The following is a 26,579-nucleotide window of genomic DNA, read 5'->3' on the forward strand; positions in this document are numbered from 1 at the left end:
AATATAGTCAACTTCCTTGTCCAACAAAGTCTTTTTTTATTCTTTGTCTCTTTCAATGATCCAGATTTATTCTGAGAAATATCCGCTCTTTTACATGCTTTGTTCATGCCTGTCTTATTACTGTGTTACCAATCCCTACAGCTTTGCCTGGCACATTATTGGCATTCAATACTGAATAAATAAACAAGCAGCATTTCAGATAGTGTTTCCATGGACTGAGACAAGATGAGGTTTCTGAAAATGAGATAATAATATAATGTATACATAGTGTGTAATAAGCGTTCCTCTATACAGGAAACTGGATTCTCATTATAATTTTATTGAAATAAATTTGCCAAACTTGTAATTTCTTACTATGTTGGCATTTAACATAAAAATGCTAGGGATTGCAGCATTTACACAGTTTCATTTTTTGCCAGAATGTCTTTTTCGAACTTCCCCAGAACTAAGTTTCATTGATACTGTCAGAATTGTGTGGGAATTACAAAGGAAATCGGTGATCTTAATAGATTGAGTTTTATATTTCCTTTATTTAACCTATAAATTTAAGTAAACCCAAAATCTAAAAAGATATTACTGACAGAGAATGTTGATACTGGATTAAGATTGTACAAATCAATGGCAATTTTAGAATCTAACAGCTTTCCTAACATGACAGAGAAAGATACCCTATGGTTAAGTAATTTACAAATAATATTCAGACCTTAAAAATTTGCAAAGAGTATATCCCTCATTGTAATTTATCCTCTCTTACTATGGCCACAGGTCAGATTTTATTGTCAAGATCAGGACGAAAAATACTGTTCCTCAGGTTGTCAGCATTAGGGTAGCTTCTTAATATAATCTGTTTTTTTTTTTTTTTCTTTTCCCAGTCACTTAAATTCTCTCTAGAGCTAAATCAGCCTAAAAATGAACTTGAGTTTAGTTAAAGATATAATATGTCTTGGAAGATATCCCTGATTCTGTATTTCTACCTGTTTCCATTAACTGCAGAATTATCCTGTCATATCATTTTGAGTCTGGAGTAGAACTTGACCTTGTTCCAAAATATGTGACATGGTTATCTGTTGCTATGGAAATTGTGAAACTCCTTTAAATGAAGCTATAAAGCTGTTACAAATTCCTTCATTGCAGCAGAACATGGATTTGAAGGAAGAAAACTTTATACATTTTGGAACTAGCTGAATAATTGCCAAGAAATAAATCAGCTGTCTATTATTCTTTAGGATCCAGGTTTTGGTGGTGACTCTAAAAGGTGGCAATAGGAGCTAACAGATGAGACTGCCTGGGTTATTGACTTACTTGATAGAGTGCAAGTGAATAAAATGACTGCATCTACTCAACACCTTTTCGCTGTTTTCAATCTACTCTGCCATGTAAAGCAGCAGCTTGCTGGGCTCAGCAGTAATTTAGACTCTGTATTCCCTCCCTATGGGAGATTGGTTTGGGAATGCCTGACACATGTGCGCTCTGTTTTTGCATAAATGCCAGTTTTCCCTCAACACCCTTGTGTAAGACTGCTTTTGGAGAAGAATGAAAAAGACAAAGGATGACAGAATAAATTATTTTAAAAAATTTGCTTCAAAATTTGTTCCTTGAAGTGGTCTAAAATAGTGATTACTGAGTTAAAGAGAAACCATTATAAATATAAAAACTGATATACTATCAGTCTTGGTTGCAGCAAACATACGGGATTTGTCTCATTTTCTCTAAAGATAATATTTAGATAAATGCATCTAAGGTTGTGTCTGGTATAGAAAGTATTCGGCTAATATTTGTTGAAACTGGAAACGCCAAAGAACTATAAAATTTATATAGATTTTAAAATTTTAATGTTGTAATTAAAATGACTGAGGCCATTTTAAGGTCAGCAAAATATTATGCTGATAATTTTTCCATAAGCTGTCAATGTAGAAAAGTGATGAAGATAATTTTAAATCTATACTCGTTCTATAATTTAAAGCCTAATAATGAAAGCTTTACATGACCCAAATAATCCAATCAATACCTATTAAATAGTTTGTGTTTGTTTACATGTGAATTTTTATACTAATATATAAGTATATGCATACTTTATCCATATTTATATGTAAATATTATCAATATATTATATATTCCTAAATATATATAAATAAGTAAACCTTGTATGTAGTAATAGTTTTAGACTCAAGAAATCTAAGAGGCTAACTTGGTAATCTTCTCTGGAATTTTCTATTAAAGACAGACAACATAAGTCTGGCTTGATATTTTCTTTTACTCACTGAAGAGAAAAAAAAAAAGTTTCCAAGTTCCTAGCAAGTTGTATACAAAATACAATTTATAGTAGCCACTATCCTACAATATGTGGTGTGCCTCTGTTGCAGGTAGCTTAAGGTTATACTGAGATTCTTTTAACATTTATTTTGGTTTATTTTTGGAAATATTTTTCTCAACTGCTCTAGTTTCAAATATGTCAACTAAGTGATCAAAGTGCTTGTAATTTGATGCTACTCATATTATTTTTTTCTCTGATACAATTATGTATAATTTTACATATAAAATGTTCTATATTTTTAAACCTGTTGAAAGTATGTTTGTTCAGAATCTTTAACAACTTTACTAAATTAATATTTGTACACATTTAGATATAATTTGCTGTCTAACTGAATATGCTAAATACTTCAGGAATTAATTCAGCATAGTAGACAGTATTCTACGGTGGTCCCATTATCTGGACCACTAGCATTATGTCTTGTATAATCCTCTCCCATTGAGTGCGGGAGGAAATCATAACTTGCTTATAACCAATAGACTAAGGCAAAGGTGATAGAGTATCAGTCCTGTGATTACATTGCAATACAGATACAAGGTTTTATCTTGCTAGTATACATAGCTTCTCCTGGTGGGCCTTGAAAAAGCAAACAATCATGTTGTAAACTGCTTATGAAGAGGTCATGTGGCAGAAGGACCTAAGGGGAGTCGCTAATGCCTGAAGCAAGTTTCAGCCAAGAGTCGTTAAGCCTGGCGTGGTGCCTCTGAGGCGCGCGGATCACGAGGTGAGGCGTTGGAGACCATCCTGGCCAACATGGTGAAACCCCACCTCTAAAAAAAAAAAAAAAGAAAAGAAAGCCAGGTGAGCTAGGTGAGCTGGCGGGCGCCTGTAATCCTAGCTACTCAGGCTGAGGCAGGAGAATTGCTCCAACCCAGGAGGAAAAGGTTGCAATGAATGAGCCGAGATCGCGCCACTGCACACGAGCCTGGGTGACAGAGCAAGACTCCATCTCAGAAAAAAAAAAAAAAAAAAAAAAAATTCAAGCCACAGCCTTCAGTCATGTAGTCATAACCAAATGATTTTTTCCCCAAACAACCTGAATTCTTCCCCAGCTGAGCCTCGAGAAGGGAACTCAGACCAGCCAATACCTTGATTAGAGCCTGTAAGACCCTGACTTGGACCTCTGACTCACACTGTTTGAGATAATAAATGTGTGTTGCTTCAAGCTACTAAAATTGGGATAATTTGTTATACAACAATACAATACTAATACATCCAGCATATAAGAACCGGAATTGTGAAAAGGTAGTGTATGTAGTTTTTTTTTCTGTTTTGTAAAGTCTAAATTTTTCTCCTTTGGAAAATACCAGAAATATCCCCAAGTATAAAATAGTTTTAAACAGTAAATATGTTAATTAAAAAAAGTATTTTACAAATATTATCTGTACTTCTCTTTAGTTTTATTTTCCAGGTTTCAAACAATTTTAGATTATATGAAATATTCAAATAAGTTGACTTTATAATATAATCTCACTCAAGCATAAAAATAGTCCCTATTTGAAAGTCCAACAGGACTGCATATAAATAAGTTTCTTGCTCTAAATTTAATACTCTTTAAGAATTATATTTTAAAAGATGATGTGAACAGTTCAACGTCTTTACATATTTTACTAAATCACATTGTATGTTTATTATACAACTATAATTTTATGAAATTAGTTATTTCTTGGAGCATTGCCCTTAAGCTACTATATTATATCCCAAATTGCTTTTCTCAAATAATAGCCTGCCTGTTGGAATCTCAGCAGAGACAAGTATTAAATAAAGATTATACTGTTCCTTATCCCTCGAATTGTCACTATAAAACAGGTAAGTACTAGGGTTAAAAAGAAAAAGTGAAAGTAGATATTGCTGGCAAGAAATTAAATTTACTATGTCTACATTGAATTCTGACAATAAAAGGGTGTCAGAATAAAAAATAAAGCTATACAACATGAAATCATGACAAAGACTTATGGTGTAAATACAGATGACTCTCCAGTTGCCAGGTCCCTGGTTAAGGTCTTATTGTGATCATACCCAACAGCTTTGAATCTCAACTCTAAATGACTGCTGACAATAAGTGCTCTAGAATGACTTGATCCCAGGCAACTTAGTGAGACACTGCTTGTAATGAGCAAGGCTATTTTGATAATACTGCAGAAGCTTTCCTTCAGTAAAGCTTTAATCTGGGTTTTAAAAAATGCCTTCTCTACCTCTCTTTACTTTGCAGTTCCTATTGATTCAAGGACTCAGCCCTCATCCTGGAAGGATAGACAAAATCCTCTTATGTCTTCCTTTCTCAAAGACATATATTTGAGAATAATATGAGTTAGTATTGGTTTGCTGTATTTAACCTGATACTTTGAAATGTTCCCTACCAAAACACTGAATTCAAATGCCTATAAGAAATATTACATTTAGTTAATATATAAATTTGCCAGAGTATGACAATGGCATAAACAGTATTTTAATTCTCTTGCTGGTGAGAGAATTAGCTTTGCACTCTAGCAAACTGAAAATATATATATAATATATATATATGCTGTTAAAACAAGTCAAAATTCCAAAAAAATTAAACACAGAAAAAGAAAGTTTGTATCTTTGACTAGATATTTGCTTTTTATTGTTCATTAAATACCAGTGCACAGATGAACTGGCATGAACACAAATGTTTATGGTAATCTTCACAGCTGTGTGTAGGATGCAGCTAATTGTTGGCATATAGTAGAGCATTATGTGTTTCTATATCATTGCTTTGTGGAATGTAAAAACTACATTTTTTAATGAAAAATACAAAATTCTAATACAATCAGATGAAAATTTAGAATAACACATAGAATATATATTTGTGCACCAACATGAACAAACAAATATCTGTTAAACATATTCAATCTTTTTTGTTTGTTTGTTTTGGAAGGGGAGGCGAATGACAAGAAGGTGGTGCTAAAAAGGAATTTAAGAAACAAAAATCCATGAAAACAGACATAAGGGAAAGATTCAGTATGGTTTCTGCAATAATCACCAATTTATATTCATCATTGCATTGCCAGTATTTATGAATATGGACATATTTGAATGCAGTTATTAACAGGAAATGTATACTATTTGTCTTCAACTTTAAAAATTTGACAACTTATTTATTGCCACTTTTTAATATGTTTCGTAATTAGTACTTAAAGAGCTAGATAACTATCCTTAACGTTATGTAATGAAAGGTATATATCCATTTTTCTATTGTCGATAGATTTAATGATTCCTTTTTAAATTGTATTATGTGACTTTTAAAATTTTTTAAATAAAATTCTAATCGTCAATGTTTAAATGTTTTAAATGTTAATGTTTTCAATGTTGAAAATCTTTCTAAAGCACCTAATACAACTCTTTCCACCTTAAAGTAAACTAAACCTAATTTCTTGTATCTATAATTGACAGTTATGATTTAAAGAGCAACTGTTGTGTATCAGACTTTGTGATAGTCAGTTTACATTTCCTCTGTCATGTAACCTACCACTCTGTATAAGCAGTGTGTCTAGTCACATGCACCTCTGTGAATTTTAGAGAAAGCGTCTTTAGACAAATCAATAGTAGACAGCGTGGTGTTGCCTTTGTGGAAAGGAAAAAAAGGTGCTTCTTCCTCAGACACACCCCTAAGCCAGAGCACAAAGGTTCACAAGCTAACTACATGGCGCTTCAGCCCACTCCTCCCCAGGCACCTTAACCCAGGACCTTGATTAAAGGTGGTAAAATGGAAGTTCAGAAAGTTAAGCATCTTAAACCAGGATTTTACAAATATATTAAAATTAGAAACTATCTGTCAAAAAATAGGTATTTTGTTAAAGAAAATATACACATATACATACAATGAAACATCAATGATAATTTAAACCTATATGTGTTTATAGAAGTGAATGTTCATGATATATTTTAAGAGAAAAAAGGCAGTTAAATGTCATATTTAGAGTAGGATTCAAGCGGACTTTACAATGCAGGGAGGGGCGAGAATATTACACAATTTTTTTTTCAAAGAAATTATCATCTCTAGTAGTAAATATTTCAGTGACTCCATTTTGCTTACTGTGTTTTCAAACTGGTTAAAACTTAACCTTTATTCATCTTGCAGTAAATATTGCATTTTTCACATTTCATTAAATATGTTTTTCTGAAAACTAGATATTGTAATTTAGTTTTGAAAAATGAAAATCAGCTGTTGTCATTGACAAGCGTTCAATTAATAATAACTTAATTGCTCAGAGACGATGAGGAAGGGATATTTTCTGTTTTCTAGCTATATTTCTGATGTGTCATCAAAGTTATAATTGAACATTTCAGGAATGAGGCTGAATAGTCATTAGTAAAAATAACTACACTTAATAATTATTATGGTTACTGAAGCAATCTTATACTACCAGCTGTTCTATTTAACAAATATCAGTATATGGATTGTTCCATACGTGAAACATTTAGTGAAATGACCAAAAAATATCTTCTCATGCAAAATATGCGTTGTTTAAACATGTATCAATGAAGTTATCTTTATTAACACATCAATTTTAAACTCTAAAAATATCAGTTATAACAACTGTATGTGTTCACTTATTACAAGTCCTCATTGACTCCCACTGATCTGTGGTTTTAAGGAAGCAAGTAATTTAGTTTGTTTCAGTGTTACATAAAATAAAAACAAATAGGTTCAACTTGAGGCTCGAGGTATTCATCTATAATTATCTGATTTATTTCTTAAAGATTTTTCCCTCCCTCTGGAAAACTGAGCCTGCAATATAAGTCCATTTTGTTTTAAATGAGATGTTATTTTCTGCAAATGTTTGTGTATAAATATTGCAACGTATCTGTAGGGATGGTGTGATTTTTCTTCTTAAATAGAGTTAATGTAGCATCCTAGTAAATAAGCCACATGGTTCATTAAGAAAACGTGTTCTGGGAGAGATTTTTGTCTGTGATACTCTTCACCTGTTTTTTTTTTTTTTTTTTTTTTTTTTTTTGAGACGGAGTCTCGCTCTCTCACCCAGGCTGGAGTGTAGTGGCCGGATCTCAGCTCACTGCAAGCTCCGCCCCCGGGGTTCACGCCATTCTCCTGCCTCAGCCTCACGAGTAGCTGGGACTACAGGCGCCGCCACCTCGCCCGGCTAGGTTTTTTTTGTATTTTTTAGTAGAGACGGGGTTTCATCGGGTTAGCCAGGATGGTCTCGATTTCCTGACCTCGTGATCCGCCCGTCTCGGCCTCCCAAAGTGCTGGGATTACAGGCTTGATCCACCGCGCCCGGCCTTCACCTGTTATTTTCAACCAGCCTCAGTCTATTTGCTCTGTCACAATCACTACTAAAATAGCTTCTTAAATTGCTCGTTTCTAGATCCTTCCTTCTCATATGCTCAGGTGAATACATGGGTGAAATTTAATATGGAATTGAAATAAATACTATGCAAGATAGATTCCTTAAGAAATGTTTCTCTGATTTATATGACATAATTGTATTTTACTAGTTTACCTGTCCATCTGTAAAACTTTGTTTTGGAGATTTCATATATTACAATGTTTAAGAAATATGCTATAATTTTTTATAGTATATTTCTTCATGATACCCTTATATAGTACCAGCCACATGTGTTTGTAAAAATCTAAAGAGTACTTTTGACTCCTATAGAATGTGTGAAGTTGTGAGATTTTTGTTTTGTTTTGTTTTTATGCCCCAAAGGTGTGGAGGGCTTGATATATGAGGGTAGATTTAATGAGAGAGAGAGAGAGAGAAAGAGAGAGGGAGAGAGAAAGAAGCTTAAGAGATTATTTTGTCTTGTCAACGATATTGTTATTGAATGTAAGCTGCTAAACTTCTTAGCACCAAAGAAGTAAAAAACAGTAAAAACAACCACACAAAACAGAACAGAGAATCATCAGACAGGCTGACGAACACAGTACAATAAAGCAGCCAGTACTGATGATCAGTGGACATCAATTTGTCTTTTGGGCTGTAGCACCTGCTACTAATTGGTGCAAAGAGCTCACCATTCAGTGTGTGGTTTAGCGCACTCAGCTGTCTCCTGTATGTGCTGCGAGAAGCAAGATAGCTAATTGCTGTTGCTTCAGTGCCAGTGAAATCAACGTGCTGAGCTAATAGCGACAGATAGAGGGCAGAGAGATTCCTGCGAGCAGCTTTGAGTTAGTTGCTTGTGATAACTAAGGCAGGTAGCATACATCTCAGAACGTGGAGAATGATGGTATGCTTTCTGAGTTAACATGTTGAAATGTTTCGCTTTTTAAAAAAATGTCTAGTAACATTTTCTTGATGATATGAGAGTGGATATCAATGCCTCACAGAAACAAGAGGTGGAACATGTGAATGAATCGTCTTGGAATTAGATTATGAGCGTTGGTTCTTTTTAAAGGGATGTGCAAGAGGCAGCCTTGGCAAGAAAACTTGCTGCATAATCTTACGCGGACTAAAGATGAAACTTTAAACTGCAAGTAAGTTCTTCCCCGGCCCTTCTCTTATTTTTTTCAAATTTAAGGCAGCAGTGAACTACAGAGAAAGTTAAGATATTCTTTCACTACAATGATCTGTCATGATGCTACTTTCTGTCATGCTTGTTGAAAGAATAGAGTAGTAATGATGTGTAAGTGATTATTTGCTGGAAGAGTGAACACAACTGCCTGTCCTTTTATTCTTCCTGAGTACTGTCTGATATTGTAATTTTGTTTAGATGACAATGTAATCTTTACAAAGACAGAAGCTTTTGAATTATAACTCTGGTTTATTATTTGAAAGAATTTTTAGTCCTCAACCACTTTTTCTACTTCCTTCAACCTGACAAAATATAGGAAAATGGCATCAGAATTGACATTTTGTGTGTGTGCAAATATTGATGATTTGTTTTATGAGTGGTTGTTGCTGGAGGCTATAGTTGGTAGTTGAGTTAAAGTTGCTAATTCTGCATCATAATGAACAGGTTTTTTTATATTTTTTGTGACTATACTGATATTTTTACTACAGATGTTTTAGTTTATTAGAATATCTACCTCTTTTGTAAGTATCTGGGAGCATTAACCATTTAGAATTTGAATCTAGGTCGACTTTATCCTTCTAATACAGAATTAATGCTAGATAGTATTAACACCTTTCTCACTTTGTGATGTGGCCTTTACTTTAAAAAATATACTTTGGTAGCTGTAGAGAAGGTGGGTCCTGAATAACAAGTTTCATGTTCAGTTTGTTGGTACTCCGTGTCTCTAGTACGCACAGACAGCCATCGATTTGATGGACTTGTAGCACGTATGCAGAAAGCCATTGTTAACTAGAGTATAATACCATGGCCTCCTGTAAGGTTAACTCCAAGTCATACTCATTTGCTTTCACAAAAGAACCAGTTGTCAAATCTAGTAACCAAATACTTAAGCTATTATGTTGCTTCACGTTAGAGAAACAAATAATCTGTAAAAGAGGCATATTTTGAGCATAAAATGCTTGCTGTGGTTTGCACGGCAAGTATGAAGCTATTTTGTATATGCTCATGTGAACTGTTTGTTTTCACAGAAAATTGGCTTTACTATTCGTTTCTTTAGTTTGTTTAAGTTGTGGCTAAGTGTGAGTGAGTGAATGTATCTGCACATGTGTGTCTTCAAGTTTCAGCAACTTGATCCCCTTGACTGTGGACTCATTCTCCTATGAAATAAAAGTGCTATTTAATGGGTGCCCAATTCCACTGAGTGGCAACCTCCTAAACCCTCCGCTGTTGCAATTATGTGCTGAGCAGGAAACGTGAATCCCTACAACTTTGACCCTCAAATTACCCTTAAATATAATCATTAAGGGACCTGAACAGGTCAGAGTTTGTGCTACCCAAGTGTCAGCAACTTCTCTGGAAAATTATGGCATGAAGTTTTGAATATTATTCACAAAAAATATTTAAATAGTTCATTCTCTAGGACATTTTAAAAAATATACTATACCCACTGATAATATTTGATAAGTATCTGAACTGTAAATTAGTTTTTAAAAAACACTAATAACTATACTTTTAAAAAAAAACCTCAGTGAAAGATAAATGTCCATTACAACTTTGCTCTTAATTTGTTCACGTTTAAATTTTGCATAGTATGTGTTGTATCTTTTTATCATACAACTTTAACAGCAGATAAGCAGACATAAATTGTTTTTTATGCCACTTGCAAAAATTCTGCAGTATTTGTTTCAGAGCTTATGTTTGAAATTAAAGGCAAAAGGTAATTATTATTTTTTATCAAAGGAAATCACTATTATTATTTGATCACAAAATGTATGTCAAGCAAATACATGTTGAGGAATTAATGATTCCTTTGTGTTATCACTTTATCACGAGGACTTTTACTCCCTAGACAAATTACGAGCCTTCTCAATAATAGTAAAATGTAAAACCAAAAATTATAAAGTAATTCCCTAAATGTGACCATTTTATTGAGTAGGTAAGTGTACTCTCCCTTTCTGTAAATGTGCACATGCAATTTCAGATTATAGGAATTTTTTTCTACTTAAATGGTGTAAAACAATTGGTTTTCATAAACCAGCTGTTATATCAACTTTTTCCTAACACAGAAGCCTCCCTTATACATTTACATTTTATTGTATCCCTAACGATGGGAGAAATACGTGATTTTAAGTTTCACTGAGGATCTCAACCCATAGAAAAGTTAGCAGAAATAATAATCTAAACAAAGATACCACACCACTTCATAAATTGATCATGTTTATTATCTAAAAGTTTAATTTTACTTCGGACTCTATTTTAAGAGTGGATTTTCATCATCGTCATTTTGTTTGTATTTTACCATTTTTAAAAAGAGTTCTTAATATCGGGATCACTTGTGAACTAGAACAATTTTGTCATTCTATGTATCTGTGGTTTTCACATGCAAAATAAGACTATACAATTATAAAATTGAAAAGATAGTTTTACTTGTCAGGGATGGCATCCAAAAACTATTTTTGTTACTCTCAACTAAAACTTTGTTTGAGGTTTGATACATTTTCTTTTGTAATGAGATTTTGTTGTTGTTGTTGTTAACACTATAGTATGACAGAATGTGGATTCAAAACTAACAGCGACCTGGGGGGCTTCATTTATTAGTTTCAGACTCAAATATCACGGAGTTGCATCCAAGGGTATTGGAAGGAAGTGTGGCAACTCATTAGTGCTCATAGTCAATTTCAAGTGAGGAGAAAAAAAAAAAAAGCTAATGTGAATAATTTATGGCCAGATTATTTTCTCTTGATAGAGTTGCTATACAAATTCCAGCAGTGTAAATCACTCAGAAACTGTAACATTTATTTAAATTGAATACTGGAAGGACTTAGGTTGAAATGGTGACAAGAACTGAAAATACACCCAGAAATTCCAAATGCACATGTTAATTTGTTACATGTACGGGTGGCAGGGGCAGAGTGGGAGGCAATTTTGAATGTGAGAGTGACTAGCTTGACCTTAAAGTACAATTTCCAACTGTGATGTATAAACTGAAGTGAGAGACTTGAAAGAATATGCAGACAAATGTGACTTAGCCTCAGCCTAAAAGTCAGTCACATTGAGTAAGATGGACACACACACCCTGCCCCACCCCCCCCACACATCACATGTGTATGCTGTTTATTAATATAAGGAGCATAGAAACATCATATTCTGGCCCAAGGACAATAATTATTTTCCTTGAGGTCCTCAGCACACCCCCTAAACATTTGTTCCTCAGTGTCCACATTTAAAATACACAACTTGTAAATGAAGCCAGGAAAATGAATAAGAAAACTGTAAATTGCTAAATAATTTAAAATACAAATAATTGTTTTAATCTTGTATCAATTACTTCCTAAGATGATCGTGTGTGTGTGTGTGCGCGTGTGTGTGTGTATCAACAATAACAGCAATAAAATAATTTCCACCTAAAGAGTAAAAGTTTCTGAGCACTGTAATGGACAAATTCTTTTACATCATAAGTTGTTTAAAGGTTGCACTCACCCCTAAATATCAGATCATGGCTATTGAAGCTATAAGTGTAAGAGGCAAAAGCAGTCATTATTTCAAGAAACTAAAGAAAATGAAGCATTTCTTTCCTTCAAGTTAGTAAATGGAAAAGTTCAAAGCTTGTTTATTGTGCTCCTTGATGGATAAGAAATTGATAGGAGGTGTAACTTTCTGTATGGCTTTTAGAGTGTAAGCATTCTCAGGCCATGGCAGATGTGTAGTTCTCATTACTTTGAAAAGTCATTCATTCTCATGCCTAGTGAAAGGGCGAGTTTCCGATAGAATTAAGCACTGTTTCCTGACTGGGGGAGGACAGCGGTGTGTGCGATGAAGTGCATCATTCAAAAGGAAGCCCAGCTAATGAATGCTCTCCCTGTTGTTTTCATGGAGGTGTCAGAATGAGCCTTTTCTGATTCTGCATCACTGAATCCTTATGGAAATGCAAATTGTTTATCCAAGGACAGTGACCTTTCTTTTTGCTTTATCATTTAAGGGACTTATTTCTTCAACTTTGCAGCACACCACTGGAATCTAGAGAAGGATCATTAAAACTGGAAGAGAGGATTTTACTACTTTAGAACCTTACATCTCTGAGAGATAGAGACAGACACAGATAAGTCACAGAGAGATATTCACAGAGATACAAACTCAAAGAGAGATACAGGGATAGTCACACAAAGAAAATGAGAGAGACTCACAAGGAAAAATATAATGAAAGTTAGAGAGAGTCAAAGATAAGAAAAAGAGAAAGAGAACAGAAAGAGAAACTGAGATATACAGTTAGAAAAGAACAGAAAGAGAGAGAAGTGGAGATAGGGTCAGAGACAGAGAAAGGTAGAAACAGTGACAGGCAGGGAAAACACAGGGTCAAGAAAGACAGAAATAGATTGCCAGAAAGACAAATAATAAACAAAATGAAACAAACAAAAAAGTTAAGAGATAGGGAAAGGGATATAAAGATAGAAAGTCTGAGAGAGAGAGATAGAAAGGGAGACTGAGACAGGCATACATACAGATAATAGGAAGGTTAATATATGGATATAGATACCTAGATGATGGATGGATGGATAGATAGATAGATAGATAGATAGACAGACAGATAATGTAGAAAGAGAGAGTCTGTGATCTAAGCATGGAGAATGAAATCGAGTGTGTGTATGTAAGAGAGAGGTTGTGAGGTGGGTCTTCTAGTTTCAATAACTGTTGCTATAGAGAATTGACAGTAAAATAAGAATACAGAACCAGATGGAATTGAGCTTTAATTCTATTCCACTCCCTTACCAGCAAGGATCAAGTTGTTTAACTTATCTGAGCCTTGGTTTCTGTCTGTAAAGTGTGATAAAAGGATATAATTCACATACATAAAGTATACAAGCACAGAACCTGAAACCAAGGTATATTTCAGTAAATAGAGATTGATACTTATCATTATCGTTGACATCACCATAATTATTTAGGTATAATTCTTGAAAGCAAAAGCATTGGTGTCAGAGGTCAAGGCATCAGAGGTCAAGTTAAATCCTTGTTTCAACCCTTATTCTGCATAGAATAGAGTAAGTAATTTAATATCGATAAGCTATAGTTGCATCACATGGAAAACTCAGGTATTTTCTATCTCATAGTCTTGCTCTCTTAATTAAATGAAAAAGCATATTTCATTTGAGGCTTTGCACATTGTATTTTAGTAATTCCACTAACTAGCTCAGTGTCCAGAATTTAGTAAGTACTCTATAAATATTTAATGAAAGAATACATATTTGCTCTGAATATTAGTTTCCATAGAGTATGGGAAAGCTGAAATGATGTTTTGGTTTTCTAGTATGAAACACTGCAATGAAACAATCAATTTCCTCCTGTCTGCTTTGCAGAGAATGGTGGTATTGATTTGCAGAATTGCTAGAAAAGATGTCTCCCTACTGTCCATCCTACTTTCTTAAAGCCAACTGAAGTAATAGTTTTGAGAATGGACATTTATCTTTTCCTGGTGGCGACTTGGTCATTTTTATTTAATTGCTTAATGTAAGGACTGATTGTGGAAGAGAGAGGTGGTAGGAATTTTTAAAAAGTAAGTGAATGTTTATACTAAGATGAGTGAAGATCAAATAGGGACAAGGAAAAGTGGACAATTAAGTTGGAAAAGCATGAAACAGAAGTGTGGAGAATTTTAAATGAGACATACATATACTTATTTTTCTGAATTTCAAGAAAAGATGGGAGAATATATCATTATAAAGAATGTGTATGATTTGTAAGTGAAAATGTACAATATGAAAGCACTAAGGATATCCCTAGCTATAAGGTGGATTATGAGAAAATAAAGCAATTTGCCAGAAAGTAAAGTACTCAAATTTTGATTTTCAATTTTATGTTATGTCAAAAATTTGAACGAAAACAATTCTTGAATTTTACAATTCAGAACTCTTTTTACTAAATATGTTATGACTAATGTTTGACTATTTTAAAAAAGCAATCTAAGAATGAATGCAAGAGTTTGATTTGAATGTTTATTTTCCTACTTTCTTTGATGTGTTGTTGAATGTATCTTATAAATGATTGAAGAAAAAATATTTAGTGTATACTGTGTGCCAGGAGCTATGAATGGTGATTTTCAATATGCCATCCATTTAACCTCTACCAGGTAGGTACAGATTTCACCACTGTGGTTAATTTTACTTCTGAATGTGTGTGCATGAATCCCTTCATTTAAGAGGTGTTGAAAGTTTGTTAACCTTACATTCCATCTGATATGGTAAGCATGAAATAAAATACTCCATTTTGGAACATTAGCTATAGTTACATTGGTGTGCTAATATTTTTCAAAAAATGACAGCAAACATTTCATGCATCTTTACAAAGTTTATTGAAAAATTTCCACTCAGGATATACTGAGTTTTGAATAGCATACATTATATGAATTCTTATTTTGTATTTGTAAATCAGGGTTAAGGATAGAATAATAGTCAACTGAGCTTCAGATAATAAGGTTTCAATGTGAGAAATAAGGTTTTCTCAAATAACTTTCTAAGAGATGGTAACTTGAATGGAAGATATTGTGTAATTGAGAAAATGCCAAAGCAAAGAGCATTGCTGTGTGTTTATGAAATAAAATGCATGTTTAGTAAATAGTTGCCATTTTGATGTAAATTTATATTTCCTTTAAGATATAGATATATAGCTATGTATATATGTCTTATATATAGATATCTTATATATATATCTTTTATATATAGATATAGATAGATATATATAGCTATCTATAGATAGATAGATATAGCTTAAAGGAAATATATATATATCTCAAAGCAGTTTCTTAGAATTCATGATTATTTTAATCAAAGAAATAGCTATGCATTGTTTTTATAAAAAGAACATTAAATTGTGAGTATAATGGGAAAAAAAAAAAAATGTTCCTGCCCCTTTAGTCAAGTTTTTATATACAACTTTGTTAAACCCTTTTTTGTGATGTTTCTTATTTTATGTATTCATATATTTTTAAATAACATGCTTATGATGTTATCTTTTGATTTACTGATTCAAGATATTGTTTCTTCCTATTATACTACTTAACGTTTGGTTATTTTATACCATCAGCACGTTTTTTATCCCACCCCAAGTTCTAAGCACAGATATATACATATATATATACACACACACACACACAGATATACACACATATATATGTGTATATATATATAAATAAATTATGGCTACTTTACTACAATATGCAAAAATAGATTGTGATTTTTTCCTATTTTTTTCTATTATTAATTAATGCCTTTTTCAGCTTACTTTGCTGAACCTATATCTTTTTTTTTTTTTTTTTTGAGACATTCCACAGATCATGACAGTCATTAAATTTTGCTATATCTTCAAAAATGCTGGCCACTAAATTCCATGAGTTTTCAGAGTGGCAGTCCTCCTTTCAGTGGTTTTAAGACTCAGACTTACACTGCCTCATTGCCTCTGGGTGGGTGTATACAATCAACTTCCCTCTTGTATCCCAGGGTCAACAGAGATATACAATGTTGCTAACATTGTATAGTGATCCTTGACAAAGTCCTCTCTTTAGTAAGTATATATAAACGTAAATCATGATGTGTATAAATGTGTTCCTTGACTTAGGCTTTCCTTAGAAATGTTGAGTGCTGCTTTTTAATTGGTTGTTAAAATAGTCTTGTTGCATTTTATGCTCCCTGGTGACTACAATTTTAGAGTTTTGCTACGATTTTAGAGAGTCGACTTGCAATGCTTTTTTGCTGCAGAAAGGGAGTGGAGGCTCAGCTACTCAATATCCCTGACACCAAGGGGGGGAATAAAGCATAGTGCTAACTAGCCTAGACTTGCAACACAGTTTTCAGTCTCATTGATGCCCAGGTGGGGATGAAGGTTCAGTTCCACTGAGCCCACTGACATTGAGTGGTGGTGGTGATGTGGAGTAGTGGAGCGAAACCTACAATTGACAAGGTCATCCTCGTATTGCCTCCTTAATTAAGTCAGCTTGGTAGTGGGTAGGAATAAAGGGTCACCTAGTTCACTTGGTGGTCCAGGTGGAGGACTGTGCTAACAGCATGATATGGGTAGAAGTTGGGACTCGGGGACTCAGTACATCCTCCTTCTTTCTGGTAGTGAATGAGATATAAGATCCCATCCTGCTAGTGCGCAACCTGGCTATATTACTGTATTTGCCGGGGTTCTCTAGAGACACAGAATGAATAGAAAATTAGATAGATGATAAATAGGTTACTTATTTGTCTGTCTATCTGTAGATAGATAGACAAGCAGTCCCTAGGTCTGCAGTCAGCAAGCTGGAGATCCAGGAAAACTGATGGTATTGATCCAGTCTGAGGTCAAGTCTGATGGTAAGAGACTCACGTCCCAGTTTGAAGACAGGTTGGGAGAGCAACTTTTATTCTGTTCAGGCTTTTGGTGGTTTAGATAAAGTCCATCCACACTTGGGTTGTCAATCTGCTTTACTGGGTTTAACAATTCAAATGTTAATGTCATTCACAAACACCTTTACGGACACACCCAGAATAATGTTTAACCAAGTATTTGGGTATCTTATTGCTCTCCCAGTCAAGTTAGCACATAAAACCATTCATCCCAACTCCCTGAGTAGGTGAATTTAGTGGCAGCTATCTGCTTTCTTAGAAGCAAGGTTGTCATTTGTGAAAAATCAGCTCCCTACTTGACATTGCTGAAGCCACTAGTGGGGTAGAGATGGGGCCATTTTTCCCCTTGGTATTTGGCTGGAGTAGGCAAGTGTTGCCCAAAACTTTGTCAGTTTTTAGGCCACCCTTTTCCTGGTCCTTTGGTTAGAGTAAAGATATTTTTCTTGGAGCTTTTTGGGCCTGCGTCTGTTTGCCATTCCATGTTGGAGCCCTGTCCCAGATTATGAGCCAGAATAAGGAAACCCAGAGGGCTCAGTGCCATGTCGTTGTTGGCCGTTAGGTCTCTAGACAGTCCACCTTCTTCTTTCCACTTCTCAGGGTCATTCTATGCTCATTAATTATGTTGTGTGCAGGGTTTTTGTGTTGTAACAAGGGGGGCTTCTTAATGAAATCAGAAGTCTTCCTAATGCACATTGTAAAGATGCTACTCTACCTGCTCTGTGGAAATAGTCAATAGGTAGATGAGAGCAGAAATGAGAAAATAAGGGGCCAAAGCAATAATTTAGGCACAAAGAAATGGTGGCTCAGCCTAAGGTATTAGCAGTGAGGTGATCAGAAGTGATTTTCATTCTGAATACATTTTAAAGATAGAATCAACATAATGTATTCAGATGGCTTAAATGTGAGATATGAAGTAAAGAGAGAGATTGGATGACTTCAAGATTTTTAGAATTGTTACTGAGATGGGAAGACTAATATGAGCTTAGAAAGGCAAATTAAGATTTCATTTTTAAACATGTTATGTTTGAGATGAGTATAATGCATACAAATTAGATAACCCTGCAAGTTTAGAGCTCAGAGGAGAAGTTGGGCTGGATATAAATTTTAAGAAAAGAAAAGATCTCTGGACCTTAAGTTTTAAGAAAAGAAGAGGTCAAGATTTCTAAGGGACCATGATTCTATAAAGGATTAGGTTCACAAGTTTGAATTCAACTTCAAACTCAGTGACCCATTAAGTGAATTATTAATGCAGTTCCACTCTCTGTACCACAATCGTGCTTCCACCTTTACTATTTTTTCTGAGATGTCCTGTGCCAATTGTCACCAATGACTTGTTAAATTCAGTGGAAGATTTAACCTATCTGGATTAGTTGATATTGATGAGTGTTACCTCATATTTCCTTTATTTTAAGAAAAGAAGAGCTCTGGGCCCTTGAAAGCTTATAAAGATCAATTGTATCAAATACCATTAATGATTCCAGAAAGGCAGGAACTGATAAATAGTTACCAGTTTCAAAAATAGAGGTCATTAGTAAACATGAGAAGCAGTTCAGATGCTGTGTTAGGATTGAAATAGAATTGGTCTAGGAATATTTTGAGTATTTTGGTTGTTGTTATTGTTATTATTTTTGTTTGTGGGTCTCAATATGATCTGCAACACATGGCTTCCAAGCTTGCCCTGAGGATTTGTTACCCCAGACAACTTTTTTGGGGGGAAAAAATAAGCATCCTGCAAAGAAGGTTTCATGAATAAAGATAGTATGGGATGTGGCATATAAGACTTCTCACTTGCCTTTGTCCAGAACTTAGTCACATGGCCAAGCTTAACTATTGGGAAGTTGAGACAAGTACTTTTGCTATGTTTCTAAAAGATGAGGGAAATACATATACATATTTTAACATATATATAGGTGTATATGTAAATATATACACATTTTTAAAAAATATATGTGTGTGTGGATTTTTATTAGATAGCTGTAAGTGTCACTAGTAGCTGGGCACTGAAATGCTCTTTGGAAATCTGTGTGTGAGCAGAGCTTGTCAGCAGGTAGACATTCCTGTTTTCAAGCAAAGAGTTGACCTTACTTTCTTTGACTTAAAGTCTGGTGGCTCTCTGACAGTTTCTTCAGAAAATAATCTCTTAGTTATGGAGAAGTAGAAAGCTTAGGAGAAAATTGCTCAGAACTTGGGGAAAGATCCCTCTAATTTACCTATACCTTTATTTAATATTTTAACTGACGCCACTACTCTTTCTTGATTTTCATGCTACCCTTGTCTATTAAGTTTGTCATATTTTCTCCAGAGTCAATTTGATAGTATATGTTATCCATACTCACCCAATTTTGTTATTTGCAATGTGATTTTTTTGTATTCTGCTTTAAATAATTATGACCTTCCATCTGGTTTCAAACGTTAAGAAACTTACTGAATCACATCTTTGCTTTTATCACTTTTCTATCGTGTGGTTTAATACTTTTTACAAATTTTAAACTGAGCTATGTGGAAGAAAATAAGTACTTTGGTCAATCTAAAATCTTAAACTCACACATTTGCACTTCAAACTTAAGAAAAGGTGATTTGTGGGATGACTGATTTATAAATAGTTGTATTTAAACATGGAATTTAAACATCAATATGCTTACTGAATATCTTAATGTCAAGGTATCATAAATATGCCAATTTTCACTATAAAATAGTGATTATGATTGTTGCTAAGGAAACATTTGGTTTTTAAGCAAAGTATATGTTAATTGCTTGTCAGTAATTTATATTTTGTAGCTACTACTAAGTCACTCAAGCCTCTGTCTTTTGCTTAAAGCACACACACACACACTCTTTCTCTCTCTCTCTCTCTCTCTCTCTCTCTCTCTCTCTCTCTCTCATCTCCGCTGCAGTGCAATTTAATATTGAACATACATGTTGAGGACATAGCAGGAGGAAAGAATAAGCTGTTAGACAACTCATCAGGAAATTCTCTCTCCTGCAGCTTCTCAGCAAGTCATAGGGTGAAAATGTAACAAGGGACAAAATAGAAACAAGATTTTTGGATAACTTATAACATTCATACAGAGTATGTCTTTAAGGATTTTTGTTTTTGTATTTGCTTTGGTGTTGGTCATACCAAAGACATTCTTATAAATGTTACGATATATCATGGTTGTCAAATGAATTTTAAATATAAATGTTTTGGAAGTCATTCACTATGTTAGATGTACTTATGCTTTCTCATAGGAAAAATCAGCCACAATTCCTGAGGCATTCAATGTGACCCCTTATCCTGTATCGTTAGTATTATTCTCATGGGGAATATAAATATCTTCTTTGAAAGTTTCATATAGGAAATGACCAAGTTTCTAGGAGACCTTGATTCTATAAAGAATTAGATTCAAAAGTTTGAAATCAACTTCAAACTCAATGACCCATTGAGTGAATTATTAATGCAGTTCTACTCTCTAGTGCAATCTTGCTTCCACCTTTACTATTTTTCTGAGATGCCTCATACCAGTAGTCACCAATGACTTCCTAAATTCAGTGGAAGATTTGACCCATCTGCATTACTTGATATTGCTGACTCTTCCCTCATCTTAGAATCTCTCCTCTCTCTTCTTTTAAATAGCCTAACTTACACCTTTTGTTTATTTTTTGTTTATAATTGTTTCTATTTTAAATCTTGTTACTGAAGACAGATTTTAGGTTTACTTTCAAGCTGTTCTTACTTTATGTAGATCTCACATGTTAATGTTCTCAGATATACTTTCTTATTTTTTTCCACTCCAACCTTCAGTATTACTTCTGATTTATTTTGTCTACTGTTAAATTCTTAACTAATTTCTGTATACAGATAGTAGTTAAAATTAGAATATAAATTATAATAAAAAAGAAACAAAAAAATTTTATCTCTGACATCTCCAAATTTTATTCCATAGCTCAGACCTGCATAACCAACTATCTCGTGGAACTTTCATTTGGATATCCCATGATTATTTCAAATTCATAAGGTGTGAAACTAAGTTCATGATCTCTTCTCCATCCCTGCTTCCTAACCTCTAATTTTTCTTCCTTATAATCTTATTTCATCGACTAATAACAATTAATATCATATTACAAGCTTGAAACCTGTATATCAGCCTTGTGTTCTCCCTGTTGGTTTCTGCTTATATTTCAAATGCTATATTTTTCCCTGTTAATTATATTCCCTTAATAGCTTTAGAGTCAAACCTTCTTCCCATATTTTCCTTAAAGTTCTCTTTATTTTTCATGTGATGCTCACCCTTCCTGTGTTTTGTTTCTCCCCTTCCTGTGCCTCTCTTCTTCTTTCTTCCTCTGTTTTCTCTACCGTGCTGCCAGTCTTATGATGTCATTGCCTTGCTAAGATATTCCAACCTTTTCTCATGCTCTTTATTCATGCTCTCTCAGATACTCTCTTTCTACCTAAATACGTTTATTCAAAGGAGAAGATAAGAAAATTCATTGTTCTAACTAAGTGAAAACCTGGTGATATGTAACTGGCTTGCTACAAGCATAGATGAACTTAAGGCTCAAACATGAATTTGGGGGCCGGGCGCGGTGGCTCAAGCCTGTAATCCCAGCACTTTGGGAGGCCAAGACAGGCGGATCACGAGGTCAGGAGATCGAGACCATCCTGGCTAACACAGTGAAACCCCGTCTCTACTAAAAAAATACAAAAAACTAGCCGGGTGAGGTGGCGGGCGCCTGTGGTCCCAGCTACTTGGGAGGCTGAGGCAGGAGAATGGCGTAAACTCAGGAGGCGGAGCTTGCAGTGAGCTGAGATCCGGCCACTGCACTCCAGCCTGGGTGACAGAGCGAGACTCCGTCTCAAAAAAAAAACCAAAACAAAACAAAAAACATGAATTTGGGATGTATCTCTCCATTGACTTTGTTAGTTGAATCTGTCCTCAAATCCATATGTTGGCTATCAGCAGCTTTGAGCCCTGAGGTTCATGCCCTGATGATTAAACTGAAAATCTCTGATTGCCTGAATGGTTATCTGCCCTATAAAGGGAAAGTGAAAAGTCTCTACTGGCTCATCCTGTCATGTTCTGCACTCTTGATTCCTGGAGAAGAGTCACTTTTAGATAATATAGAGGTAGTGTGACTTGCCTTGAAGAAGATAATACTTAAGAGTAACTGAAGTGAGAAACATTGCCATAGCCTCTTACATTGAATCAAATTGTTTAGAATTTTGACACTATTGTAGACTATCATATAATGATATGTAAAATCTTAGACATATTTTCTAAAAAGTCAAGTGCGAAAGTTGAAAAATACATGCTTTTAGATAAAGGATTGTATCATGTATTTTATATATTTATTTGTATAACAGTCACAAAGCATACATTATGATAATTTTTGTAAAAATTGTTTTTTATTCCTTGTATCTTTACGTAAAATATTTTGGAAACCTTTTAAATGTTGGCCTATATTTATACCCTACTTTTAGCACATATTTGTCAACCATTCTTTAGGACTTTTTCCACAGTTTTATAGATAATTAATGAACCAATTAACTGCATGATGCGATTCACATGTAAAGCAAGATCAAGTATTTTAGAATCAAAATTGGCATTCTATCTAAAGATGATATCTTCAAAGTTAGATGATTTAAGGCCATGAGTTTTGTAGGATAATCTTCTAGGTTAGACAAGTAAAACCTAGAACAAACAAATCTAGAGATATTATATAGAAATATTAATATTTTTATATAGTTAACTTTTGAGGAAATTAGCAAAGAAAATTGCAATGGGTACAAGTTATAAAAGAAAAATTATAATGATAATATGAAGACCTGCCATACCCTATTTGATTTTATTCTCATTATTATAAAACACTATAAATTGTTATCTTAGTAACAGAAGCAGATTGATAAGAAGAATACCTCAAGTCACATATTAAAGACTAAATGATTCAAAGATGTATAAAATCCTATTCCACAAAGCGTACCCTTCATTTAAAATTCTGCTTTAATAAAAACGTATCTTTCTTATGACTATATTCCCAACAGTACTGACCTGCATGGTGCCAACAAATGTTTATTAAATGAATAAATCAGATTTGTTTCTCAAAACAGCTGTTTCTTGTGAATAATCTGTGCTTCATGTCTTTGATTTCTATAAACAGAGCATTATCATGGATACTTGAAAAATAACTTGCCTGAATTGTCCAAAAAAATATTTTTGGGATGATTGTGTCTATGTTTTTATCTGTTATTTTGGAAAAGTCTTGTATATGAAAGATCTTCATCTAGAAGCTCCAACTTTAACTGGTGGAATAGAGTGAAATAATAGAATGATGTGCCTGTTCTTGATTATAATGTCATATATGATTCATTCAAAAGCTACATTTGAGACTTTACGGATTCAGATGATATTATCCTCTTAAAATATGTCCTAGCATTGATATATAGATGAGAACATGACTGCTATGCTCTCAACAAGCTGCCAGTTTTGTGTCATACATTCTAAAAGCACAGAATTATAACTGATGGTGATTATGGGACTTTTACTTTCAGTAATTGCACCAATCAGTACAATTTCTTACATTACTATACCTGGAGAAGTATAAGCGCATATTATATCATAAATGTGGACACTCAATACATGTATTGAATGAAAAAAATATAGAATCCAAAATAAACACTTCAGTCTATAGCTCTAGGAACTCAATAAATTATTTATTAAAAAGGAAACCTTTAACAACGTATCAGGGAGAAGGGGGAGCTGATGGCGATCCCTGGGACTTCACTGAGGTTCTCCATCTCTAGATGGAGATTAAGATATAAATGAGGATTTAGAGTCAAGCACAGGATGCCTTTTTAAAAGTGTGTCTCTGAAGAGACAGATGAAGGTGAATCTTAACTCTGATGGCAGAATTTAAGATTTATCCAGGGAAATACATGCTTTTTTCCCCTTGTCTCAGCCTAAGTTTACAAAGACTTAAAATAGAAGGTCTTGAAATCTGAACAGCCATTTGTATTCATGTTGTTACCCAAGGTTATTGTACAAGGGAATTTTGAGATTCTGCATCAAAGGTTGAAGAATGCTGGAAAATCAGCACTCCCTCGGGAACGTTAATTAATTCAGATCAAAAGGGGATCCAGGACACTCATCAAATCTGTGCAAGGAATAACTCTATGGGTTGTTTCTTAAATAGTCTCTCTTATGTATTGTATACATAACGCTTCTTCAGTATTACCCTACTTGGGAGTTAATTAGAGGACTAAAATAAGCTTAAGAAAGGAGAAGGGGATTGTGAAAGAAAAACGAAATACATTTTATTCTAGTATTAATTCTGAGGTATGCAGCTAGATAGAACAATAAAGAAAAAAAAATGTTGAGGCAGGCTCTATGCTTCTATGTATTCGAAAGAAAAAATTGAGCAGTTATATATTTATTTATTTTTGACCACCAAAAGTTTGAGAACAAGAAGTTATTTTCCAAGAAGAATGAAAAAGAAAGGCATTTTTATAAAATGGAACTGACTTTACGCTGCCTTTCCTTTTTGTGTTTTACCTGCTCTGTATAGTCTTCTGACCTGATATTTGGGTCATATTGGGTAGATGAACTCTGTTGCGTTCTGAAATGCAGGCCCACTTCCTACCTTGGTCAGGGATGTCTTGGGGCTTAGAGAAGGACTGATGACTGACGTGATAGAAATGAAGCCATTAATGGGTTCAGTTTGCAATGGGGGTTGGGAGCTGGGTGAAGTCGGAGGTAAAAAAAATAAAATATATTATATAAAAATTAATTCATTCACGTAGATTCACCTTCAGATTATTCAAGACCAAAACCAGCATGTATAAAGATATAAACAAAACAAAAAGCAGTAACATATTATATGATTATGCAGAGTTATACAAATACATATTGCCTTTTACCCAGTATTTATGTTCCCCTTCTGATCATAGCACCACAATTTTCCTTGGATTACATTTTTCCCCATCGCTAACTCTACTTTTGCATGATTTCACAATGTTACATATCATCTATTTCCTTCCAGATGTAGGATTCCCTTAAGCATTTATTTTCAGGCCAATCTAGTGGTGATTAATTGATTCTCTTAGTTTTTGCTTGTATAGGAAAGACTTTACTTCTTTTTCATGACTAAACAGTAGCTTTGCTGGACATAGTATTTTTGACCAACTTTTTTTTTGTTTTTCTTTCAGCACTTTGAATCTATTATCCCATTATTCCTGGCTTGTTACATTTCTACTGAGAAATCTGCTCTTAGTCTGTTAAAAATTACTTTGCATGTGACTAGATACTTTTCTCTTGCTAGTTTATTTTTTAAAATTCTTTTAAGATATTTTCATTAATTTTTTTATTTTTTAGAATTTCAGTAGCTTTAGGTGTACAAGTGGTCTTTGGTTACATGGATAAATGGTATAGTGGTGATATGGTTAGGCCTTGTGTCCTCAACCAAATCTAATCTTGAATTGTTAACTTCATAATCCCTATAACCCCTATGTCAAGGAAGAGACTAGGTGGGGCTAATTAAGTCATGGGGGCAATGATTTAATTGCCCTGTATGCTGTTCTCATGATAGTGAGTTCCCACAGGACCTGATGGTGTAATAAGGGATTCTTCCCCCTTCACTCAGCACTTCTCCTTCCTGCCGCCATGTGAATAAGGTGCCTTGCTTCCCCTATGCCTTCTGCCATGATTGTAAGTTTCCTGAGGCCTCCCTAGCCAGGATGAACTGTGAGTCAATTAAAACCCTTCTTTGTAAATTTCCCAGTCTTGGGCAGTTCTTTATAGCATTATGAAAACAGATTAACACAATCGGTAAAGTCTGAGATTTAGTGCACCCATCACCAGAGTGATGAAGACTGTACCCAATATGTGGCCTTTTATCTCTCTCATTCACCTCCCACCCTCCCTGCTTTGGAGACTCCAGTATCCATAATTCTCGTTGTGTTTTATTTTTAATAGTTTTACTATAAGTGTCGGTAAGAAAACCCTTTGCATTGTATCTATTAGGGAATATTTAATCTTTCTGACTTTGGAAGTCCATTATCTCTCTGAAGACTTGGGAAGTTTTCAGCTCTTACTTTATTAAGGAGGTTTTATATGAATTTTTATGTTTCATCTTCATCAGAAACTTCATAATGCAAATATTTATTTGCTTAATGATATTACGTATGTCTCACAGGCTTTCTTTATTATGTTTAATTGGTTTACTTTTTTTACTTTTCATCATTCCTTCTTTCTTCATTTCTTTCTCCTTGTTTGATAAGGTTATTTCAAAAGATGTCTTCAAGTCAAAAATTTCCTTTTTCTCCTTCATCTCCTTTACAGTTAAAGCCCTCAGTAGTATTTATAATTTCAGTCACTAAATTTTCCAGTTCCAGAGTTTCTGCCTGATTTTTTCTCATG

The 26,579-nt window shown here is 34.1% G+C and overlaps 1 protein-coding gene across 16 annotated transcripts in view; it reads left to right on the top strand.

The window, feature by feature from the left end:
* The window catches only part of PCDH15 (protocadherin related 15), a 1,849,154-nt gene that overhangs the window by 821,069 nt on the left and 1,001,506 nt on the right, over positions 1–26,579 (top strand). For 11 of the 16 annotated variants that reach the window (XM_033215207.1, XM_033215215.1, XM_033215200.1 and 8 more), the window contains exon 1: positions 8,466–8,771. The exons of 1 other annotated variant lie outside the window; for it this stretch is intronic. The gene's annotated coding sequence lies outside the window, so the exon portion shown is untranslated. Of the gene's footprint in view, positions 1–8,405; positions 8,772–26,579 lie in introns of those variants that run through there. 4 more of the 16 variants (XM_033215225.1, XM_033215195.1, XM_033215172.1 and 1 more) reach the window with 1 other exon arrangement.

The sequence above is a fragment of the Trachypithecus francoisi genome, unplaced genomic scaffold (genome assembly GCF_009764315.1).
Source record: "Trachypithecus francoisi isolate TF-2019V2 unplaced genomic scaffold, Tfra_2.0 Contig00586, whole genome shotgun sequence".
NCBI classification, from domain to species: Eukaryota; Metazoa; Chordata; class Mammalia; order Primates; family Cercopithecidae; genus Trachypithecus; species Trachypithecus francoisi.